Raw genomic sequence first — 24,763 nt, 5'->3', positions numbered from 1 at the left:
CTGAGCAGCCAAGGCAGCTCAGAAAGTATATCAGAATTGTGTTCATATTTTGTGAAATTGTATTTGTATGTCACAACAGACATTGCAAGTGCATTGAAATCATACAGATAAACTGTTCAAGTTAACCAAGGCGATGGTGACCATGAGAGCATGGGTCTCTGAAATGACAGTAAGGGCCCTGGAGTATTTCCAAATTACACTGATGGGGTCCTGAGACAGTGTGAAGGTGATGCACAACACTGTGAGGGTGTGTACACCTCAGGCATTCCTCATCCCTCACATACCACACAAGGTGTGAGTAGCCACAGGCAGTACTGAGTGACCAAGCACATACAGGTGTGAATAGTCACAGGCAGTCCTGAGTGACCAAGCACACACAAGATGTGAGTAGCCACAGGTAGTCTCAAATGAAGACAAATCTTTTCTTTATTAAGTCTAGCCCATTACTGTATTCTGAGAGTCATGGGGTAGGATATATCTTGGCTAAAACTCTCATGAGAACCCTGTGAAGTGGTTGTTATAATCCACTTTCCACAGATCAGGTAAAAATGATCCCCAGAGCACTTCATAAATAATTGGGCAAATCTAAACAGCTTGTAAATGGAGGATCTAGAAAATATATGTCCATAGTCGCTCATAATATATATTTTTTGATTAGTATGGATAAATGTTTGTCTTGTTGATTTTTTCAAAGACCCAACCTTTTGTTTCGTCTATCCTTTGTATTGTTTTCTTTGTTTTTACTGTTCTGATTTCAGGCCTCAATTTCATTATTTCCTGGCATCTATTACTCCTGGGTAAGTTTGCCTCTTCTTGTTCTAGAGACAACATGCAAATTAACAAGATCAGAAATAAAAAGCAGACATAACAACAGACACTGAGGAAATCCAGAGAATCATTAAGTCATATTTTGAAAAACTGTACCCCATCATTTTAGAAAATTTAAAGGAAATGGACAATTTTATGGATATCAGTTACCAAAATCAAACCAAGAATAGATTAGTATGGTAGATTCTCAGGAAATGGGAATCAGTCTACCTCAATGTCCAGCATTTCCAATCTTAGCATATACCCAAAGAATGCACATTCTTACCACAAAGACATATATTCAACTATGATCATAGCAGCATTATTTGTAATTGCCAGATCCTGGAAGCAACATAGATACCTCTCAAATGAAGAAAATGTGGTACATTTATACAATGGAGTACTACTCAGCAGGGGGAAAAACAATGAAATATTGAAATTCCTAGGCAAATACATGGAGCTAGATGAAACCATTCTGAGTGAGGTAACCCATACACAGAAAGAAAAACATGGTATGTACTCACTCATAAGTGGATAGTAGGCATAAAACAAAGGATTACTAGCCCTCAATACACAACCCCAGAGAAGCTGGGAAATAAGGAAGACCCTAAGAGAGACAAATATCGTCCTCCAGAGAAGGGGAAAGGGACAAGATCTCCTGAACAAATTGGAAACATTGATGGGGGGAGAAGTAAGGAAAAGAGAAGGGGAGAACAGGAGAGGGAAGAGAACATGAGGGACCAAGAAGGTCGAGTTCATGGAAGAACAGAGAAGAGAGCAAGAAAAGATATACCTTAATGAGGGAAATCTACAGGGATCAACAAGTATGACTACAACTAAGAATCTAAGCAATAGTTGAGAGGCTATCTTAAATGACCTTCCATATAATGAGACTGATGACTATCTTGAATGCCATCCTCCTCCAGCCTTCATACAGTAGCTGATGGAATTAGAAGCAGAGATTCAATGCTAAACACTGAGCCTAACTCCTGGAAACCAGTTGTAGAGTAGGAGGAGGGGTGAGCAAATGGGTCAAGACCAGGCTGGGGAAACACACAGAAACAGCTGAATTGAGTAAGTGGAAGCTCATGGACACCAGACAGAAACAGGCCCCATAAATATGGATGTCAGTTGAGGGGGAGGAGCTGGGCAGTCTATGGAGCCTCTGGCAATGGAACCAGTATTTTTATTTCTAGTTCATGAATGGGATTTGGGAGCCCTTTCCCTATGGAGGGTTACTCTCTCAGCCTAGACACATGGGAAGGGCCTCACACCTGCACCAAAAGATGTAGCAGACTTTGACGATCCATTTGGGAGGCCTCACCTTCCCTGGGGACTGGATTGGGGTGGGATGAGGGTTTGGTGGGGGGAATGGGAGAATGGGAAGGAGGTGGAACTGGGATTGGTAGGTAATATACTATTGTTTTTTATTTAAATTTAAAAAACAAAAAAGAAAAAATATATACATTTTTTGACAGTGTGGCTAGACTTTCAACATAATTCTAAGTTCTACATACTATTTTCTGATAAAATGACAACTTGTGAAACATGGGCTCAGAGACCATTATCTTTTACATACCTTTTAGAGGCAGATTTCCACTCATATACACCTTTTAAGAAAAAAAATAGCACTACACATCTAATTAAATAAGGTATCATAAAATTTTGTTTTTTGCCACCTAATGGTAAAGCCTAAGAAGAGATGAGGTTATTAGGATTCCTAGCTTCAAAAAAAAATCATGCCTTGGGGCTGGAGAGGACTCAGTGGTTCAGAGCAATTGCTGATTTTGCAGAGGACCCAGGTTCAGTTGCTAACACTCTCAAATTGGTTCACAACCATTTTTAACTCTAGTTCCAGGGCATCCAATGACTTTCTGACCTACATCAGTTCCTACATGCATATATGTATGACTTGAAGTGCATATATATATATATATATATATATATATATATATATATACATATATATATATATATACACACACACACACACACACACACACACACTCAGGTAAACACATGTACACAAGAATATATTTTTTTAAAGTGTGACCCACTTTAGCTGTATTAAAGGGGAAAGTGTTACTTTGAAAGACAGCAGTACATCAGGCAGGGTGATACAGGCAGGAATGGAGCCCACATTGGCAGCAATAAGTACCACACAGTCTGCCTAGCCATGCTTCTTCACTGATGGGTCCACTCATGACACAGTCAGCTTTGATGAACACTAGCTTCTACTGCTCACCTTATTTTGAAAAACTGTACATGGACTCTGTGTGCCATGACCCTCACCAGGCTATCCTCTCCCATACTGCTGTCTTTCAGTGAGCACTGTGTCTGGGCACAGCATTCCATGTTCCAGTCTTTTACCTTGGCCAAGCAGAATCACCCCCACATCCCCGTGTCCTAGCAGGCTCCCTGGCTAAGCAGAATGACCAAAGCAATAAGAGTTTTCTCCCAAGAAGTTTTCTCAAGAGATGACTGCAGCCAGTTGCCTTAGAAAAATTCTAGAGCCACACATTGTAGCAGGGTACTCTAAGACCAGCTGGGACAGGGAATTGCTAGGACTCTTTACCAGTCTGCATTAAAGATCATTTCCCAGTGGTCACACCAGGTTTCCTAGTGAATGACACAGAATAGTTTTACATCTATACCTTCAGCACCCAAATTAATTGCTTTATTTTCAAAATGCACTTTTATTCTTTTTCTTGTTAAAACAAAAAGACATGCTATTAGAAGGGAGACTTGTGAGGCCCTTATTGGGGACCAGTGTAAGAGGATGGTGCTGGATGCCACCCAAATGTGTTATATGCATGTGTGAATTTTAAATGAATAAATTAATTTTAAAAGTACAAGTTTTTGGACTTTGATAAATGGCTTAAAAACAAGTGGCCATGGACATTCTTCCCAGAGAAAATGATGAATGGAATTTAAGAAGAAATTAAAGAAAAGAAGAGATTGTGTGACATGAAGTCTGTAGGGAATCTTACTCTCTTCAAAACAATCAGAACGAGTCAGATTTTAAATGTTACCAACTCTGGGCCGTGACTGTGGAGAATGCCAGGTAAAGCATGAGCCTTCCATGTTCGAGGTTCCAGAAGCCAGTGCTGGGGCTTAGCAGGGGCACTGAGAGATGCAAATGTGGTCCTGGCAGGAAGAATTAGAGAAGGACTTAGGGGAAAATCCCAAGTATAAACTCAACTCTTCTGACCAGCTGAGATCCAGAGTTCACTTACACAGAGACCCAGGACAGAAACCCCCATGGAAACTGGTACTAAATCTCTAAAGTTCCACAGAAACATTTTGTATCATGCCATTACACTTTAGAAATGCTTTTTTTCTTCTGCTACAGAATATACCATTCTACATGTCATGGGCATCTGGAACCTGGCACACTATGCTTGGGTTCAATGTTTGAAGCTTAATCTCCACTATGAGCAGCCTTCTTTCCCTTCTGTCTTACGTGATTTTCCTTAATTTACTCCTTTTATCCTCTCATGTTTTTAACCTTCTCCTGTGTTAATGTACTCAGTCTCTTCAGGGCAGCCTGAGGTAATGTTATAAGTTTCAAGTACAAAATAACCTTTATTTATTCTTTATTTGCTCTAAAGAGAATACATTCTTATTTTATAGAAGCCCTTACCATTGTACTTTAAATCACCCTTACCATTGTATTTAAATCGCATAATCAGCTAGGGTAACAAATTACATGCATGTCTCTCACATGGAATCTTTGGAGCTCTAGAGAGAGAAGTCAGTTCACCTTTTCTATGGCAGAGAGCATGAGTTCGTAATTAGATCCATTTTCAGGAAGTACCAAAGCTGAAACATTGTATCTTCTGTGTAAGTATGGATTTGAAGGGTTTTCACTTTGTTTTTGTTTTGGTTTTGTTTGTTTGTTCTGCCTGAGAAATAGTAAAACTTGGGATAATCATCTCAAACTGGATCTGGATCGCACAGGCTGAGGATGGGAGCAGTGCTGAATCCAGCCTCCTTGTCAGGAGGCAGTGAAGGAAGTCAGCATCATGCATGAAAAAATAGAATGAAAGAAAACATTGACCATGAGTTAACAGGCATGAAAACTGGCCTTCTGTGGTCTCATTTCACAGTGTATGAATGTTCCAGAATATCAAGTTGCACAGTTTGAATTTACAAGTCACTTCTCAATTATAACTCCATAACACTGAAACAAATGATTATGCTAATAGTGAGAGGGAAAAAAGAAAAAAGAAACAAAACAAAACAAAGAAACAAAAAATCACAGCATAGCATTAATGCTATTTAGTTCAAGTCTTATTTGGCAGCAGCTGGTCCTGCCTATCAAGCTCCTGAGTATTTGGAGACCAGGAAACAGAGGCCTACTTGTCTTAAATAAAAGAGAAACCATGTTGTTATTTAAATGTCTCTGAAGTTCATCTCACTGGTGCCTCCTTCTAATGCAATGCGCAGTCTGCTTTTGTAAGAGATGTTTTCTTTAAAAATATGTAAAAATGTCCCACTTTAGATTTGGGGTGAGGGTTAGTGGAAGAGGGCTCACTCACATTTGCAAATCCTTCAGTAATGTTCAGATGGTTCTGTCCTCGGTACTGAAGAGAAATAAACCAAACAAAACAGACACCATTGCCAGCATTTATCAACACACACTGCTGAGCAGTGTTCCGCACATTCATTTTTGTTGGGCAACAGATTTGTAATTTTTCTCATTTAAGAAGCTGAAGATCTGTACTCATTAAGCAATCATTCCCATAAATGTGCTGGATCCAGTGCTCTGTGCATGAGCTCCATGAACTGGAACACTTGCTGTGACCCTGTAGTGACTGGCCCAAGTCTACAGTCTTATGTTCATTGCACTTATCAATAGATATAAATTATCTTTAGAAACCCCTGTGCTTACATTCTGATGACTTCTCTGGAATTTTAAGGAGTTGCAAGGAATTTTTTAAAAACCAAACAATGCCCCAGAATTCCATTTCTTACTTTTTGTTTTCTGGGGAGTACAAATGTACAGTTCCCATGATCCCAGAAATGTATCAGGTGTCCCAAAGGCACAGCAATGACTATTCCTCCTTGAGTCAGCCCTCTCTATGGTAGAGAAAGTGGTTAGGCCCTTCATATTCAGAGTCTTAGTGGCTTGCAAGCTGTAGATATTTGCTGTGCACTGTTCTGGAAGCTGGAAGCTGAATGTCCAGTAGCATGATCAGGTTGTGCTCTAATAATTGTTTCCCTGTGTTTGGAAACAGCCATTTCCTCTTAAATCCTCATATCATGGTTTAGATGTGAAATGTCCCCACGAGGCTCACGTGTGGAATCTTGAAGTTCCCAGCCAGCAGATCCAGCCATCAAAAGGTGTTTGATCACAAGGGCTGAGACCTAATTAGTGGGTAAATGTTGATATTGATGAATTGGTAAAAGTTATGAAATGTTGCCATTGCTGAGAGGAGGAGCCTCAGTAGAGGACGAGTCACCAGTGATGTGTTCAGGGTGCATCCCTTGTCACTTGTCACAGATCCATCCTGCTGTTCTCTTGGCTTCCTGGTTGCCTTGAGGTAAACTGATTTATATTGTCTCACTATCTCTGGCTCTGTCTTACCATGTATGACCTAAAAATATGGCACCAGGTCACCATGTGTTAAACCTCTGAAACCTTGAACCCAAGTAAACATTGGTCCCTGGGACTGTTTTGCTCAGATGTTTGTCATGGTGATGAAAATATTATCAACCATGAAGTGACAGAGTAGAATAGGTGAGCATGCTGCAGTCCCCATCAAAGGGTATGAGTGTCAGCAGGTGTTGCAGTCTCATGATGTAGCAGCCTCCCTGTAAGGAGTAGGGTTTTTCCCCCCCGCCGCCGGTCTGGTCCCACCGTGGCGCCAGCCCCAAATAACACAAAGAGACTCTGTATTTGATATAATGCTGTTGGCCAGGTACTAGTTTCTTATTGGCTAGCTTTGTCTTAATTATTAACCCATTTCTATTAATCTAACTACTTCCACGTGGTCTTATCTTACTGGAGAGAGAGGCCACCAGCATTCTGCTGTCTCTGTCTTCCATCTTGACTCCTCCTTACTACTTCCTCTTTTCTCCGTGTCTCCTAGTCCCTCCTGTCTTCCTTTTCTATTGGCCAACAGTGCTTTATTCATTAACCAGTGTGAGAAACATATTTACAGAATGACATCTCCCATCATTTCCTCTTTTCTGTCTAAATAAAAAGAAGGATTTTAACCTTAATATAGCAAAATATATCACACAACAGTTATCAAATGAATCACAGTTAACAATATTTAGTTCATTAACATTTAGTAAGATTTAAGAAAATATTTTATCATCTATTCTATCTTTGTGTGTCTAAAGTCTTATATGTAACTTATCTTTAATCCTAAGGAAAACTATAACCATAACTATTTGTCTTCAACTCCCTCAAAGACCACAGAAGGATAATATATAAACTCTAGAAATGACAGAGACAACTCACTGCCTGGTTAGTCACCTGAAGTTCTTTTGTAATCTTTCATCTTCAGTCCATAGGCCATAGTGTGTCTGGCAGACTCTTCAGCAAAGCAGGAAAGTTTAAACTGTCTGCCTGTGTTGGCAGTTTGTCAGTCATTTTTCTCTGTGTCCTGCAGACTGTCTAGCAGACTCTTCCATAAAGCAGGAACTCTGTAGTAATGACCATCTTGAATCAGCAGTCACTTTTCTGTATGTCCAGTTTATACAGCATAAAGTCAAACAGTCCAGACAAGAGCCCAAATGGCTAGTCTTGTCATATTGGAAGTAAACTTCATAACACATTTCTTCGATGTCCATCTTTTATCTTCCTTTCTGGTGCAGGTGGTGTTGCCAGGAGCATTTATGTCTCACTGTCAAGAAAAACCCTAAACCATTTTAAATGCCATATTTTGTAGGTCTTTGAAAGGTTTGGAGAATGCCTATCTCAAATATATGTTTGTATATTTAGAAATCTTAACTAACTTAACTATAAGATCTGATTATCATAGGTACTATCTATAATCTGTATTGAATTATACATTACATTTTTACACAATACCTAAACAAGAGGAGAAATACATATATCACAATATTGACCTTAAATTTGTATCAATAAATGAAAATCCATTTCAACACAAAGTATTCATAGCTATACCATAATCCCCTTTTTACCTTTAAAAAGATATTGGTTGTGATCATTGACCATTTATAACCAACCCCTTAAATGAAAACAAACATTTAAAAAAAACAATTGGGAATTTGGGTGTCATTTTTTTTAAACTATTTCCTGTTGGTAAAGGGCGCTGTCATGGAGGATTCTAAGAAGATGCAGAAATCTTGGCCATAATCTGCAAGGCTGCTTCGTCCAGTTGTTTTGAATGTAGGATCATCTAGTACTCTGTTTTAGGGGGTCTGGCTTGCTCAAACCACATTAGTCTGGAAGGAATCCATAGCTTTTTATTTTTTGTGGAAACAAAAATAGAAAACCTTTTTCCCAGTAACTTGCCCTTCGACTTAAATTTTTGAGTCAAAGTATTTTTAAAATATATAAATTGAATTAATCCAGTAGTATTTTTTAATAGTTGTTTTTTTAGCAGTCAAATGATATAAAAGCAATATAATATCACACAGTGTCCATATTTTTTTGGCTTTATGTGGCTTTTTTATTACTTTGATTTTTTTTTTTTTATTTTTTTGAGACAGGGTTTTTTTTGTGTAACTTTTATCTGCCCTGTAATTTACTCTGTATACCAGGTTTACTTTTTGGAAGCCAGGAAGGACCAAACACCCCCGCCACGATTTAGACCTGCTGGTGCAGCACCATACCCAGCTCCTCTTTGTGTTTTTAAAACCATTTTTTTTCTCTCCCAAGCCTACATATATTTTAAAACATACTGTAAACCTTTAGTGCTTTTTTTAAATATAAATTTGTCTTTTTTGTAAATCTTTAATTTTTTTGGCCATGAGTCTTTATCTGGTAAACAACAACATTACTAAAATAAAAATCATAATTATGTTAGCTGCGGTCTACCCAAGATGGCGGAATGTACTTTTACCATCAAAACTGAAAATTGTACTCACCGCCTTAATCTATGCTGCCATCCAGCAGCATACTGTCAACTTGGAGATATGGTTATTATCATCTCCCATCACCTCCCTACAACCCCACACTTAAACAATTATTTATCTTAGTTCATTGTATATATCTCTGTGAGAGTACATATATGTGGTGTATTACATGCAGAAGGCACAACTGTATGTGCACATAGATAGGAAGATGACAGACAGACTGTCCTCTCCTGCTACTCACTGCCTGTTCCTTTGATGCAGGGTCTGTCTCTAAATGAGCAGCTTGTGTTTTCTTGGGAGGCTGGAAGCCAGAAGGCCTCACTTATTCTCCATTCTCCATTACCTTTTGGAGCTCAGGTTACAGTGCATAAAGAACTCTCAGCTTGTTATGTCAGTGCTGGGGTCTGAAATCCAGTCCTCATGATAGTACACAAGTGCTTGTTTGTGTGTGTGGAGGTATGTGAGTATGAGTATATGTGTGAATTTATGGGGTTTTGTGTATGTGTGTGTGAGTATATATGAGTATGTGAATAAATGTATGCAAATGTAAGTGTGTGTGGTGTGTATGCAGGTGATTGTGTGTGTGTGTGTTAGTGTGTGTGAGTGGCATGTTCTCAGAGACATCAGACGGCTCTGATCTGTTTTCAAAGTAACATGTGAGGGCACACAGGACATTTCTTATACTTTTGGTTGTGAGCCTAACCTTTAATAACTGAGCCATCTCTCCAGCTCACACTAGACCTTTTTAAGAGACACCAGCAAGGCTAGCAAAGAAGCGAGTCTCTGAAACTCAAATTTTATAGATACTCTTTGCTGAAAACACTGACTGAAAAGCACTGTAATTTAATCTAGAAGATATTTTTTTTTTAATTTAAAGCCTTAAGGACACAGGAAACATTAAATCAATTTTATATGAGTATGATGAGGTAATCAATAAAGGTTTTAAAGTATAAAATACATTAGGATAGAATGATGCAGGATAATGGAAGGGAACTAAAATCCAATGAGCACAGCCCACAAGCTATAGCTTTTTGCTCACAGAACAAGGAAAACTGGTTCTTATCTTAAATGGAAAGTGGTGAGTTTCAAATTGTTATGGATTTGAATTCCTCTGGCTATGGGTTAAATTTATACTATATTTTTGTCTTAAAATTTTCAGTGTTCATCATAATATTGGCAAATATATCCCTTATGATCATTCTAATCCATCACCAATATTCTAGATTCAAACAAAGAAGGGTGAATGAACATGCCTTTTTTTTTTTTTTTTTTTTTTTTAATGTCAGAGCAACAGAATTTAAAAAGCTATGCTTTGGAGGAGAGCCTCCTCAACAACATCCAGTGATTGTGTGATGTTTGATTTCATATGAACTGCCTTTGGAGTACTGCCTAGCTCTGAAAACACTAACAGAAAATGTGTGTCTACATGTGTTTCTGTGTGTGATTATGTGCTTATAGGAATCTCTCTTTCTCTCTGTCTCTCTCTCTCCTTCTCCCCCTCCTCCTCTCTCTCCCTCTCCTTTTCCCTCCCCCTCTCTTCCTCTCCCCATCATCTATTCTTCTTCTCTGCATCCTTGTATATTTCTCTAACTCTGCACACACACACACACAGACAGAGAGAGAGAGAGAGAGAGAGAGAGAGAGAGAGAGGTTGAGAGAGAAAGAGAGAGAAAGGAAAGAAAGGTATCAACTGACACCTGAGATAGTCTGATGCTGGCTACTCCATGGTACATATGTGAGTTAAAACTGAGACTGTAGAGTGTGACTGACCACTAGCCATAGTGGATTCTCAAGTGTATACGAGCTGACACTAAGTGGAATTTAACATTCAAATCTCTGTCCCATTAGTTATTTACAAGGGTCCAGAAGCCCCAGCTTCGCATTCCTAGGAATTGGCCCCAACCCACAGCAAAGAGGCACTAGACATGGTCACTGAGCCGAGAGGACATGAATTGCACATACCTACAAATCCCTCTTCTCTCCAGTGGACTGGACCACAGATTCAGACATTGGTGGGGTTCTGTGTCCTGTGAGGAGAGAACTTGAGATGGAGTGAACATGTGGTGAAGTTGGCAAACAGCCAGAGAAGTGGAAGGAATGGACATCAGTTACTTGTGATAAAAAGCAATACTGACCATTAAAGATGATTTCTACTTTTTATTTAATTATTTTCTTTGCTGAATTTTGTGTTAGGTTAAAGATGATACAATATATTCTAATTGGATCTAAATTATAGTAATTTACTCTCAGGAAGATGTGAAACTTTACACAAGCTATTATGAAAATCAGTTAATATTTAGCAATGAGACATCACCTTTTCAAAGTCACAAATAGATTTAATTAAATTAGGAGCATCTTAGTGATTATATTGAAAAGCATTTTTAAGTCATGTGAAGTTAAATCTAAATAATTTTAGATTTATAAATTTGAATGAGTTGAAATGTCATTGAAACTACAAAATACCAAAGATTTATACATAAAAAATAGTTAGTGTCTATTCAGAAATCAACTATTGACTTGTGGTTAGATAAATGCTTAGCTTCATTTATTCCCAAGGTCAAATACTGACTTGAGGCCATTGAGGTTATTGTTTATCTAAAGTGAAAAATAAGTCTTCATTTTTTTCACATGGAGTCAAATGACAATAGATGTCTTATGAATATTAAAGTTGGACTATAGTCATACTAAATGTTTCCACAATGTAACTGCTTTCGGAAAGGATACAACTTCTTTTTGCTGTGGTTTCACAAGAAATAGAATTTATCAAGATAATGCACAATTGTTTTCTCTCTTTTCTTTATAGCTTTTTATATGCTTCTTTTGTATCTATGTATCTATCTATCTGCCTGTCCATCATCTATATCTCTCTAACTCTATTCTTTTCATCCTTTTTGTCTCTTGCAGGTAAGTATCTTAGCTGACACTTAAGTTTTCATTCAGAAAATGAAGCCACAAATGTCTTGTGGGTATATATTAGTGTATTGTTTGTGTGCCTCTGTGTGTGTGTGTGTGTGTGTGGTCTGCATGTGTGTGTATGTCTGTGTGTGTGTTTGTGTAAAATATCAGGCCTTTGCCTAAAAGACACAGCTATATGCTTAGTGTTGTGTTGCCTGCTCTGTTGTTTATGTCACCTTTACTTCCAAGTGTGCTTTCATTACCAGTGTCAGGAGATAACCCAGCTGTAGTTTTCAGGATTATCTATGCCACTTGAGGTTACAGCTGACACTAAATATGCCTAGGCTGAAGAAACTCTTCGGTGTTTCCCATGATGCAGGACTTCCAGTGTTCAAAAGGGGATGTTCCAAGAGAATCAGACCAACTGTTGCTGCTCACAGGGTCTCAAAGGGCAATGCTGTCCTCTTAATTCAGCTCTCTGTCACTGTGAATACTGCATGTGGCAATGACTGTTCCCGACAAAAGTTCACTGACTCTAGGAGCTCCCATGCTGCAGCCTGCCCTGCTTCCTTTAACTTTCAGGAGCCTTTAACCTGCTCTATAGTTTCCTACAGAGTGTAGTCCTCTATCCAATGCAGAGTAAAGGGAAACTAGGCAAGTCTGGTCTCCAATGGCTTAGTCCACTCTGTTTGCTGGAAGTGAATGGCTATGTTTTTATAAATATGCTCAGATAAGGCAGCTCTCTCAATTCTCAGGTATGATCATCACTGTCTAACATTTCAAATTGTCCTGTGTTAGGTTTCAGCACCAGCAGATATCTAAGAGAATAAGCCATGGAGCTGCTAGGTGCAGATGTCTAAGATGAGCCTATATAGTGGCAGTCTGTTAAGTTTTCATAAAACACTCCCATTTTGACACTGGAAGCATTGCATCTTGGGGAACACTAAAGAGTTCTTCAGTTTCAGGAAAATTTTGCCCCACCTGGGTCTTCATACGAAGGCTGCCCAACATGGGATGCTCTTAAGAGAGATAGGCACTGTTGTTTTTTCGTTACAGATATACAATAAAGTTGGAGGGGGTGTCCTGCGTGGAGGGTCCCAAGGTAAGGGACCATGTGGCAGAACATAGCAGGTTCCATAGCAGGTGAGGCAGAGAGAATAACATGCTAGGCAGACAGAATTTAAATGAGGAGTTTATTTAGAAAGGGGAGTGAGGGGGAAGGTAAAGAGACATAGAGAACTGGGAAGGGAAGAGACAGAGAAAACAAAGAGAGAAAAGAGCCAGAAAGAGAGAAGAGAACTGAAAGCAGAAAGAGAGAGAAAGAGAGAGAGACAGAGAGAGAGAAAGAGAGAACAAAGAGCAGAGAAAGCAAAGAGAGCATAAGTGGATGGGGGTCTGTCTTTTAAAGGATCCCTTTACACCTGCCTCATGGAACCCTGGGCTGACCAGAGTATTGTCTGAGTACATTCTGCCAGGTGACAGGGGCAGGCAAGCATAATGTCTATATCTTTACAGGCACCCCTTCAATCTGAGAACACTCCCATTGTCTCCTGGAGTTAGTTATGGGACTCAGGGACAAAGTAGCCTTGCAACATGGGGCTCCCCCTAGGCACCATCCCAAGCCTGCTATGACTGGTCCAGATGCTGTCACAGAAGAGAGTATTCACCAGTGTGGCCACCAACATCTAGTGTCAATGGCCTTAGGAGGTCATATGTCTGTGGGAATGTAGAGATACCAGGATGCTCACTAGGATTAATCACTTGCTGTGGCTCCCTGAGGTATGCAAGGTTCCTGGATTTGAAATGATTTCTCTTCACATAAGTATTGTCTATCTTGTGTCCACTGAATTTGTCAGTGTTGTCACTGAACATTCACTTTTCCTGAGGAAACCATTGTTATAGAGCAAAGCTGTGGCCGCTGAGGTGTACAAGGAGAATCTTCCAGGAGCTGATGCCTTATCAGGATAAGATGCTGTCCTGCAGGACCTATTATCCAGGTTACCATGCAGGTCAGAGCCAAAAAAAAGAGCCAGAGACTTCCTCGATGGTGCTAGTGGTAGGTGGTTTTGGGCAAGTAGCAACCTGGTGTAGACTCTGGTCAAAGTCATCAATTGATGTTATTCCAATGATGTCACAAGTCTCCCATGAGGCAGATACCACTCTGCTACATATCATAGGGATCAGCCCACCTCACTTTGCCACCATTTCTTCACAACTATCCTCAAATACAATTCCCCCTGAACATAATTTAGTTAGTTAATTTTGTTTGAACCACCAATACTGACTCTACATGAAGAAATGCCTCCCTGCCAGTTTTAGGATATTCTTCTAGCTTTTACAGACCTGGGGTCTGTCACAGCATTTCTAGTAAATAGTGTCTCAAGCTCAACCCCAACAGAAGCATGGTATTGTTTTACTTTGCTAGTATGTGACTTTATAGAAGCAACTGAGTCTTCTCTCCATAGCTACAAGTGTTCTCAATACTGGGTAGGGGTATGACAGCTCTTCAGTTTGATGACAACATGTAGGTGAAAGCTGGAAGGAGACATTCTTATCTGTGGTGTCACCATTGTTCATTGATCCAAATGGATCTGTGTACACAGTCAGAAACAGGGCCAGCAACACTTCTGAAAACTCCCAGCTCTGCAACTGTCGGGCACATGCAGGACCATGCACTCATCATCAATGCCACTGTATCGCCAAGCATCTCAAGCCTGGATGGGTCAATGGGCTTGACCAGGAGAAGCAAGCTTGGAGTTCTGCGTGTTGAATCTGGATCCTGACCCATTACTAATGACAGTGTTTAGACACTGTAGCTCAGAGTTAACACAGACTTTTGAAAGAGCCCATCCACTTCCCACACAACCTCCTGTCTCATTTAGAGATGTAGGTGTAAAGGTGAGAAGCTACTTGGGACAATTTGTGCTTCACCTTGAGCTGAGTTGTGCACCTGACACAAAGCCCTTCATTCAGTATTTTCAGTCTCCTCCCTGACTGGGAAGGCAGACACAAAGGAGCCAGCCTCCAGACTGTGGCATTGCAGTGGGGCTGTTATCAATGATGCTCAAGGTGCAGCCTAGCATGTCATCAATTGGCTTATATTCACCTCCCTGACATGGGTAAATTATTCATTTTGAAATTCCTTTTGTTCAAAAAATTCAATAGGACAAGTAGATTTTTGCTTAATGCACAGGTAGAAAAACATAAACAAGCTGTTTGGCTCCACAAGTCCCATCAATTTTGGCACACAGCCGTTCTTGCGACAATATCTAATGCTTCTTGGCTGCGCCTTCATAATTTCCTTTAAAAAGTGTCCTGTTGGCTTATTGTCTGCTTATGAAGAACTGCTTTCTTGTGCCTGGTTTGAATTTTTTGTTAACTTTTATCTAATCCTCTGGCACAGTCATCTATCGGCTTCTCATCGACATTATCTTGAGGAACTGTTGTCGCACACTGTCTAATTCTCCTCTGAATTATTGTGCTTTCCCCAGACACATCCCCTTGCCTGCAGTGAACTGCAGTCCCCACTGTTTTTGCTCATGGAAAAGAATGCCTTCATTATATACTGATCAGCGTGTATCAGCAGAGCAATGGTTATTTGCATGGAGCCACCACTGTCTATTGCACTATTAATTTCCTCTCCCTCTTCTTCAGCTTGCTGCTGGTTTCACGGGACTGTTCCCAGACTCCCCTTGTGGTTTTGTCGTGATGTAGTCACTTAGAGACAAAGAACATATTTATAAATATTGATTTTTAAACTACAATAACAAAAATCGCTTTTGAGATGGTTGATGTTAGACAGAAAGCAAGGCTTGGACAAATATTGAATGTTTCTCTCATATATAGGATCTAGTTGCAAATATAAGTGTGTGTGTGTGTGTGTGTGTGTGTGTGTGTGTGTGTGTGTGTGTTTATATATGTGACATAACACAGGGGAACTGTTTTAGGATAGAAGAGGGAAGAGGGAGTGTGATGCAGGGAGAAGTTGGGGCAAGGATAAATAGTATAAAATGTTGCACTGAAACCCCTTGTTTTCAATGCTGACAACATTAATGAAATTATGAACTATGTGAGGTGAAACACACAGCTTACACATTCCTCAGAACTTCTCCACAGGCAGCTTGCAATGTCAACAAAAGCAGACAGCTGTGAGTTCTTCAGTAAGATTTAGAAAAATAGAAGCTATATTTGTCTATGAGAACAGGAGCAACACTCTGGAAGTGAATGGCAGGTGCTGGAAGCTGAGGACCTTATTGTACTAGATGGCTTTACACATAGTACTTGGTAGGACTATTTGCCTTGGGAAGGAAAGCATGAAAGCTGTGTGCCAAAATTGATGGGACTTGTGGAGCCAAACAGCTTGTTTATGTTTTTCTACCTGTGCATTAAGCAAAAATCTACTTGTCCTATTGAATTTTTTGAACAAAAGGAATTTCAAAATGAATAATTTACCCATGTCAGGGAGGTGAAAGCATTTCCAAAGGGTACCCATACATCCATTCTGGGATTTCCTTCCTAGGCTGGTTCCTAGGTGATATTTAGACAGAGCTGTTAGTTTTTTTTCTGATAAAAATGGTAAGTGATAATACTGATTGCATCCTGTGTAATACCACATCTCATGTAGCTCACAGTATCTCCTGAGAGTGGTCTTCAGTTTCATTTGAACATCTTTATTGTATAGATACAGAAGATTCTTGTCATCTATTAATAAGTTTGAGAAAGCTATAGTCATTCCAACAGTAAGCAGGTATCTGAAAAAGAAAACCAGCTAATTGTTGATGTAGTCCAACACCCAGAGTCATCTTGTTTTTTTTTTTTTTTGTTTTGTTTTTGTTTTTTGTTTTTTTTTTGTTTTGTTTTGTTTTTGTTTTGTTTTGTTTTGTTTTCATTTTGAGACAAGATTTCTCTGAGTAGCCCTGGCTGTCCTGGAACTCATTTTGTAGACCAAGCTGACCTCTAACTCACATAGATCCACCTGTCTCTACCTCCCATGTTCTGGGATCAAAGGCGTGAGCCACCACTACCTGACATCACCCAGAGTCATATTATCCCTTTCAACATTGATGCATCCTGTAATTGGTATCTGGTAGTCCAGTCTCAAACCATTTCCCAGCTCAGCTCTTCAGAACCCCAGTTTAAAGGAAGGCTTCACATACCCTCTTGTTGAGTGACAAAGCCCTTCAGCCCCGCTGAAGCATATGCTTATGATATAAGTAGATGCATGGAAGTCTCAAGTTTCTTTCCAATCAACAGTCATCACAGACAGGCCCCAGCCAGTACTGGGAGAGGATTTCTGTATTATAAACCTGGATGTGCACTCTCTTCTCTCCTGCTCTTCATTATCTACTCTCCTCTTATCCTGGTTAGTTACCTGATTGAGTCAACACAGTTTGTCATGGTGATTTGAAAGTACACAGACTGATATTTTTCACACCTGAAATTTGTAATCTTTTCACGTATCACAGTTTCCTTTCTTTCCTAAGGTAGTGACCAACCTGGGAAATTGCTTCCTAACACACATACACACACCTTCCAAACTTCATGTTTTCTTTCTTTTTCAAACATACACATTCTGCAGAATCCAATTAGTGCTTCATGGGCTTGTGGGTCTCTTCATTAACCCTTAGCTGTTTGGGGTTAAGTATTTGTCTTACTCAATGTGTACCTAGAGACAAAGGAAGTGTGATGTAGCTAGTAATCCTTCAGTCCCCAATGTCTCTGGGAAGGAGCAACTTTGTAGATATGGTTATGGGTAGTGCAGGTTTCCTCTTGCTCATTTGCAATGCTGTTAGAGTTTGTTTATATACATGACCCCTGGCTAAGGTTTCAAGTGAGATTTTCAGAAATGGAGATGTTGCATCAGCTGATACATGGGCACTGCCTAAAGTTCTACTCTTTAGTTGATAGACTGTGCATCTTAGCCTCTGTCACTGAGATCTCATGCTCCTGGCAGAAATCTTTGTTATACGGAGGACTATTTCTAACTATCGCACAACCGATTTCCTTCTAATGATTCTAGTTTTGATCCACATGAATTATATGTGTTTTCTTTGTTATCTCTCCACCTGAAAATCTGTCACTTAGTCCTATTTACAAGAGCCCTATTTGTCATGTCAGACAGTGTAGCCATTTATATGTGGACATCACTGTTTGGGCATTGCTATGTCCACTTCTATGCTCTTCATTCTGTACACAATAAAGCAGAGCTCAGTGGCTATTCTCAATAGCCAATTTCTGAACATATGTTCTCATGTTTTATAGAGAGACAGGTGTGGAAATCACATGTTCATCCTACACTACAGAGGAGCTGAGGAGGAATATTGGGTTTGATGGACAATGGCCTGAGGAACCACATAGCAAAAAGTATCTGAGGTTCTCAATGCTAACCTGATACAATGTTCTGAGACATTGGCTGTGACCATCATTGGCACATCCATAGAAGTTCACTCCAGGTCTTCACCTGGGTCTAGCCCATGAAAGACTGTTGATCAGTCAGGCTTTTCCATTGGTGTCAATTAGAAAAATTTTATAATTAGTTTTTGGTATGCTGAAAAGTTTATCCAAAATATTGAGCATGTAAACTTGTCTCTTGCAGTAAGGGAATGTAGTATCTCATCCAGGAATTGCTTGCTTAGCTTCCCTACCTTGCATAATAGTGGATTGCCAATACCAAGACTGCTGCATATTTGATGTGTGTTTGGATCAAGGGTAAAGAGTCATCTCCTGTGAAACAAGAGTGAGATCTTGTCTATAAGGCCAGCCTTGAGATGCTAGAAAATTGTTTGCCAGAGTCCATGAAGCTGAGTTACAAACTTCCAGCTAGTGGACATAGCTTTAATTGAAAATGAGCTGCACACTAGAGCTTTGTGTTCAAAAGCAAGGTGTCTCTAAAGGCTCATAAATTTGTTTTCATAGACATAACTATATGGAAGACTGTACCTTAAAATTCCATTCTTGTCTAAATTATTCTGGCCTTGGAAGTCTTACACAAACACACACACACACACACACACACACACACACACACACACACCATTACTTTAAAAGTCTGGGTCCCATGTAATTTTGAAGTCTCCCTTTACTGCCAGGTTCTTGAGAAACTAATAATTTTCTTCTCTTTTTTTTTCCCCTATGGATTTCAATATTATCTGGACAGAGATTTGGAAAAGGTATTTCCCCTCAGTTCTACAGGTGGAACCTTTGAGACTAAAGTGTGTTATAACACCACATGTCCTCAAAAATATCATGTTAAGTGAAATAAAACAGATAGAGAAAGACTCATAGTGATGGTGTGGTGGGGGCTGGGAACTGTCAGTCAGAGAAATAGCAGTCAGAGTAAGAAAGCTTTCAGTTCTAAGATCTGTGAGTTCTCAAGGCCTAATGTGCAGCGTAGTGAGAACAGTTAATAACCATGAACTGTATTTGAGATTTGCTAATAAAATAGTTCTGAATTCTTACATACACACTCTACATGCCCACTGTTACTCACACATCCATACATCTACACCCTACACAAAACTGGTATTCAGATGAGATGGATATTCATTAGCAAGATTACAGTAGATATTTTACAACATATATTATACCTATATCAAAACATCACTTTGCCTTTTGAGTATATGTAACTTATTTTCTACCAATAATAAACAAATAAAGGAAAAAGATAACATGTGTTTCACAGAAAACAGGCTTTATGCTCTGAAAAGAGAGCCAAGCACACTCTGAAATATCAGACCAAGGAACATGGTAAGTCCTGTCCTGCACTTGATAAAGTCATTTCACCCAAGTAAACATAGGATAAGATTCATACTGAGCAGTGAGTGACACACCAGCAGCCTGTGAGCTGTGTCTCCCCAGGGGGTCACATTTCTGTTTTATTTTTTATTATATTTTATCCTCATAGATATACAACAGAAACATGACCTTCTTGATCAAGGTAAACCAACCATCAAACCCAGCTGCAGGGAGGATGCCAGAAAAACACCATCATCCTTTCAAGCATAGCCTTTGATCTTCATATCCTTCACAAAAGGATAAAGAGTAGAAAAGACAGCTGGAAACTGTGAACTCCCCTGGAGGGTGCCATATACTCACCAGACAAGGACTGGAGTCTCTTTCTCTCCATCCTCTTCCTCTCTCTAAGTTTTTTAGTGTGTGTGTGTGTGTGTGTGTGTGTGTGTGTGTGTGTGTGTGTGTGTGTGCATACACTTGCATTTGATGTCTGTGTGAGCAGACATTTGTTATGGCGAATATAGATGTCAACAGACAGACCTTGGGGCTGTTTCTCTTTTCTCCCTTATCTCTGGTTGTCTGGCTGTCTCAGCAGGCACTTTTGCTCCACCTTCAACCCAGTTATGCTCTCATTAATTTTTGTTTGTCTGTTCTTGACAAAAAGTCTCACACTACAGTTCAGGCTGCATGGTAGTCACTGTGTAGCCCAGAATGACTCAGGCAGTTTTACAACCACAACCTCCCCAATGTAGATAAGACAGACTCTTAAAAATCCATGGAGAGCATGCTGTACCTGGCCTCTAATGAGTGTTTCCGAAGCCCTTATACATTCAAACTGCTTATGATTATTTGTTTTAATTGTGAGAACACTTGAATCCATCATTATTAGAAAACCCTTGAGAATGAAGCACTCTTTTCCTCCCTTTTTATCACTGGTTTATTTATATTTCTATTTAAAAAAAAACAAAAAACATCTTTTCTGAGGAATGGCACACCTCCCAAAGAATATCAAGTATACTTTTTCTAATGGAGGGTTAGAGAAGATTTCCATTCATATTCTGTAATTTCCTCCCTCGTCATGATGATCCCATGTTGCATACAGTGTGAGATAGATCAACACTACATAGGATTGGTGACATATATAATATAGTTTTATTACATAAAGCAATATTATGCACCATTAGGGGATTGTTGAGGTTTTAAAATCAATGATTGTTTTAATGTTTTTCTGTTTAATTTTTTTTTACATTCAAACTAATTTTTTTTTATTTTTTTATTTAATTTTATATAACAAAGTCCAATTAAATGAAAACAAACATTTATACACAATATTTGGGAATTTGGGCGTCGTTCTTTCCAAACTACTTCCTGCTGGTAAGGGCGCTGTCTTGGGGGATTCGAAGAAGATTCAGATATCCTAGCTGTAGTCTGTAGGGCTGTTTTGTCCAGCTGTTTGGAATGTAGGATCAGCTTGTACTCTGTTTCAGGCAGTCTGGTGTGATCAAACCACATTAGTCTGGAAGGAATCCACATCTTTTCATTTTCTGTGGAAACAAAAATAGAAATACTTTTCCTCAGTAACTTGTTCTTCAACTTAAATTTTGGAGTCAAAGCGTTTTTTTTTTTTTTTTTAATTTATTATTTTACATGTCGATCCCAGTTCCCTCTCCCTCCCTCCCTCCCTCCACAGAGTTCATTATCTATATAAAGACGTTCTTATGAACAAAACATCTTTTGTATAACCCAATAAGGATTTTTTAAAAGTTAAGTTTTCTTGAAACCAATAAATGTAAGAGTAAATACATTTGTGTATGTATGAATTCAAAATATCACTCCTGTCTATTTGATATTAAATTACTTTTATGGTGAATCTTGATTTGCTGTGTAGAAATTCAACATGTGCAGACAGTGCAACTATCCTGCTTCCTATGGACTGTCAGGTAGTGGCAGGCAGATGGTGTCTGGAAGACTCCTCTAATGTGGGGACAGGCCTGAAATCTAGCTGTGGTCTCTAAGACAGTCCATTGCCAGTTGCCCAGAAACAGTGGCTAGGATTTCATGTCCACCTGCCCCATTCACCATCATGCACAGAGAAGACCCAATCGTCCCTCACCCAAGCTCAATTCCTGACCAGGTAGGAGGAGAAAGAGGCAGTTGGGGACCCAGGATACTAGTTCATAGCAAGTTATACAGTGTGCCCTTTTGAAGAGAGGATATAACGTGGTTGGAAGTGCTTGAGGATGACAGAACTCTCCTCACAGAGTGTGAGAAATCCTCTACTGTCCCTTGAAATTTCACATACAAAGTAAATGGATTCACAGATAAAAAGTAGTAAGGACTCAAAATATCCAACCACACAGTGTGTGCCTTGGGACCTGTGTTGGGGAAAGGATATGGGGAGCCTTCAAGGTAGCACCCCTGCCCAAAGCAGTCAAGAGCATTTGGAGGCTGACTGGTGGGAACTGCAATGTACTGATTTCCTAGGAGGCACTGGGAACAGCTCCCTGGTGATCCCACCTCTCTAAGTCTCAGCAACTCGGACAGTTCACAGACCCTCCTACAAGGGCCTCAAAATTAGAACACTGCCTAAGACCAAATTCTGTTCTTGCCTGAAAACTTGGCACTGAGGACAGATTCAATTGGGTTAGAAGAATGAATGAAGAGATGTGAGTGCTGTCAATCAAATTCTTGCCAATTACTATGGTGATTCTAACTGCCACTGTAACTTGAAGTCTCAGAATTCAAATTCCAAGGACCCAGTTTATAGATGTCTGTTGGCCCTCAAATGTACTAGCAAAGCACGCCAGGGCAGATATAATCTGGTTATATTTCAAACGTTTCTTCTGGCCCCAGACAGACTGGGGACACGCCCACATCCTTATACAAATTTTGGAGAGGGTAGACATTATAGCAGTGCTATGGAAAGAGTTTTAAAATGATTTTTATTTAATTTTTAAACAAGCAAAGAACAAACAAAATCTATAGCCAATTCAATTATCCAGTAACAGTAAAGTTTAACACAGTTAAATCACAAGGTTATGAAATTACCAGTGACGTCACATACCTGTCAGGCTTCTGTCTTCACCATGATTTATCATTATCCCTCAGTTATTTCCACACCCTCCCTCTACCAGTTTTGATTGCACACCTTTTTACATCAAGTCTACCTGGAATATTAATGTTGGGAGTTTGAAAAGTTTATAGGCATTTAATTTTATTCTTCCTTATTAAATTATTCTTTCTTGTTAAATATTATAATAAAAACTTTATATGAGTGAAAATAAGTAAGTAGATATGGCACAAGAGTTATTTCAAAAATAGGAGGAAGGTTTTATGCACTGGAGATAAATTTGCTGAGTCTTGAGTTTTAAAATTAGCTTCAGTTAATCCTATAAATTGGAATGATGTATCTACTCCTGCCCTCCCTCTGTCACCTCTCCCAGGGTCTTTGGTATTCTTGGTCAGTGTGTCTCTATGCATTTCCCCATATGCTTAAATGTATGCACAGCTCTACTCTTCTGCAACCCCTCATAACAGAACATATTTTCTAGTGTTGTATTAGGAAAAGAAAATTCTGGCATGTTGAGTTAGTGATCTTCCATACCTGCTGATGGACTTGTTATAGGTCTATGAAGAGACAGGAGGACATCTGCTCAGAATCTGTACAGAGTTTCCCATTGATTTGAGGAAGGTAATGGAGACTCAGTGGAAGTGTGTGAGGGTGTATCAGAACAAGAGAGCTATTCACACTGCACATGTTGCCATGATATATTTTTCTTTCATATGGAGCTACAGTCAGGAGAGAGGGTTTTTTTTTCTATTATACATAGAGAGTAGGTACACAAAATGATTGAAATATAATAAAGAAACAGTTGAAATGCTTATGCATTCTCAGTTCCTTTCTCCCCTCTGTGAGCAAAAGTAGTCATTATGTTCATACAGTCATGAAACAAATAAAAGATGTCACATAACTCCCAGGTGTTAAACCAACATCCAAGCAAGATCCCCATCTAGATTAAGGAACACATATATTTTCATCTGGGTTATGAAGTGTGTCTTTAACAGGACACTGGATTCTGCTTTCTCTGTTTTGTTGTTAATTTCCTGTCATCCAGAGCCTAAGGAAGATTTCATGAACTGTGATCTCCCTTGACCCACACTGCCTGCAAATGAGCTGGTGGCTGTCCTGCCTTCCCTGGACTGTGAACTCTATCCTTAAGAGGGCAGGGGGAGGAGCTTTGTCTTTGGTTACTCATGCTGGACAGCAGCCATGCTGAGACCATTCACTTTATAAAGGGACTAGGGACTAGAGAGATGGCTCAGAGGTTAAGGGCACTGACTGCTCTTCCAGAGGTCCTGAGTTCAGTTCTTAACAACCACATGATTTGATTGCTCATAGCCATCTATACCAAGATCTGGTGCCTTCTGCCCTCTTCTGACCTGCAGTCATACATAAGGGCAGAATGTTGTATACATAATAAGTAAATCTTAAAATAAGTAAATAAATAAATAAACTTGGTGCTGTCCTTTTTACCTCCAGTGCCTTAATTACCTATAATTACGGTGCGGAGCAGCAAACAAACAGTTTCAGGGCCACTTCTGTCCTGGATGAACTGTGTGTACATTTCATTGCATGGGTCTTAATGATGGGCTTTTAAGAATGCCTGCTTATCCCCGCATGTATTGCCAGCCCTCATCTCCCAGCATTCTTTCTCATCTCTGCAGTCCAGTCACCACTTGCCAGAATCTGTCTGCTTCTTCCAGCCTTCTCTAGGCTCAGGGACAAAGTGACACAGATGTTTGAAATCCCACCTGAAATAGATTTTCATGATGCCTTCATGGCTTTACTTGCTACCTGTTTTTGTTTGTTCATCATTCACTCATTCATTCGGTTTCCCCCATCTTCTCAGTTTAGTACTGAGTGTCAGAACTACTATTTAAGTGAGTCTGTTTTTATGTGTAAGTTTTCTCAGCATTAAGATGATAGATATGATGGGTGATTCCAGAGTTCCTAACCTATGAGAAATGTCCTTAGCCCCACATGACATACCCCTCTGCATGTGACTGTGAGGTTAAAAACATGGAATATCATTATGAAAGTTGATTATGAATTCAATATGGACTCTGACATAAAAAGGTAAAAATCAGGGTCATATTTATAGCCATTAATACACTGATGAATATAAATTGTCCAACTATGATTTTTAGCACACTTAAAACATATAATTTTCTTTAAACAATTCATATAATATACCTTATACATAATGTGTAATCA

This window comes from Phodopus roborovskii, unplaced genomic scaffold (genome assembly GCF_943737965.1).
Source record: "Phodopus roborovskii unplaced genomic scaffold, PHOROB, whole genome shotgun sequence".
In the NCBI taxonomy this organism is placed as follows: domain Eukaryota; kingdom Metazoa; phylum Chordata; class Mammalia; order Rodentia; family Cricetidae; genus Phodopus; species Phodopus roborovskii.
Note: the sequence above shows the minus strand (reverse complement) of the source record.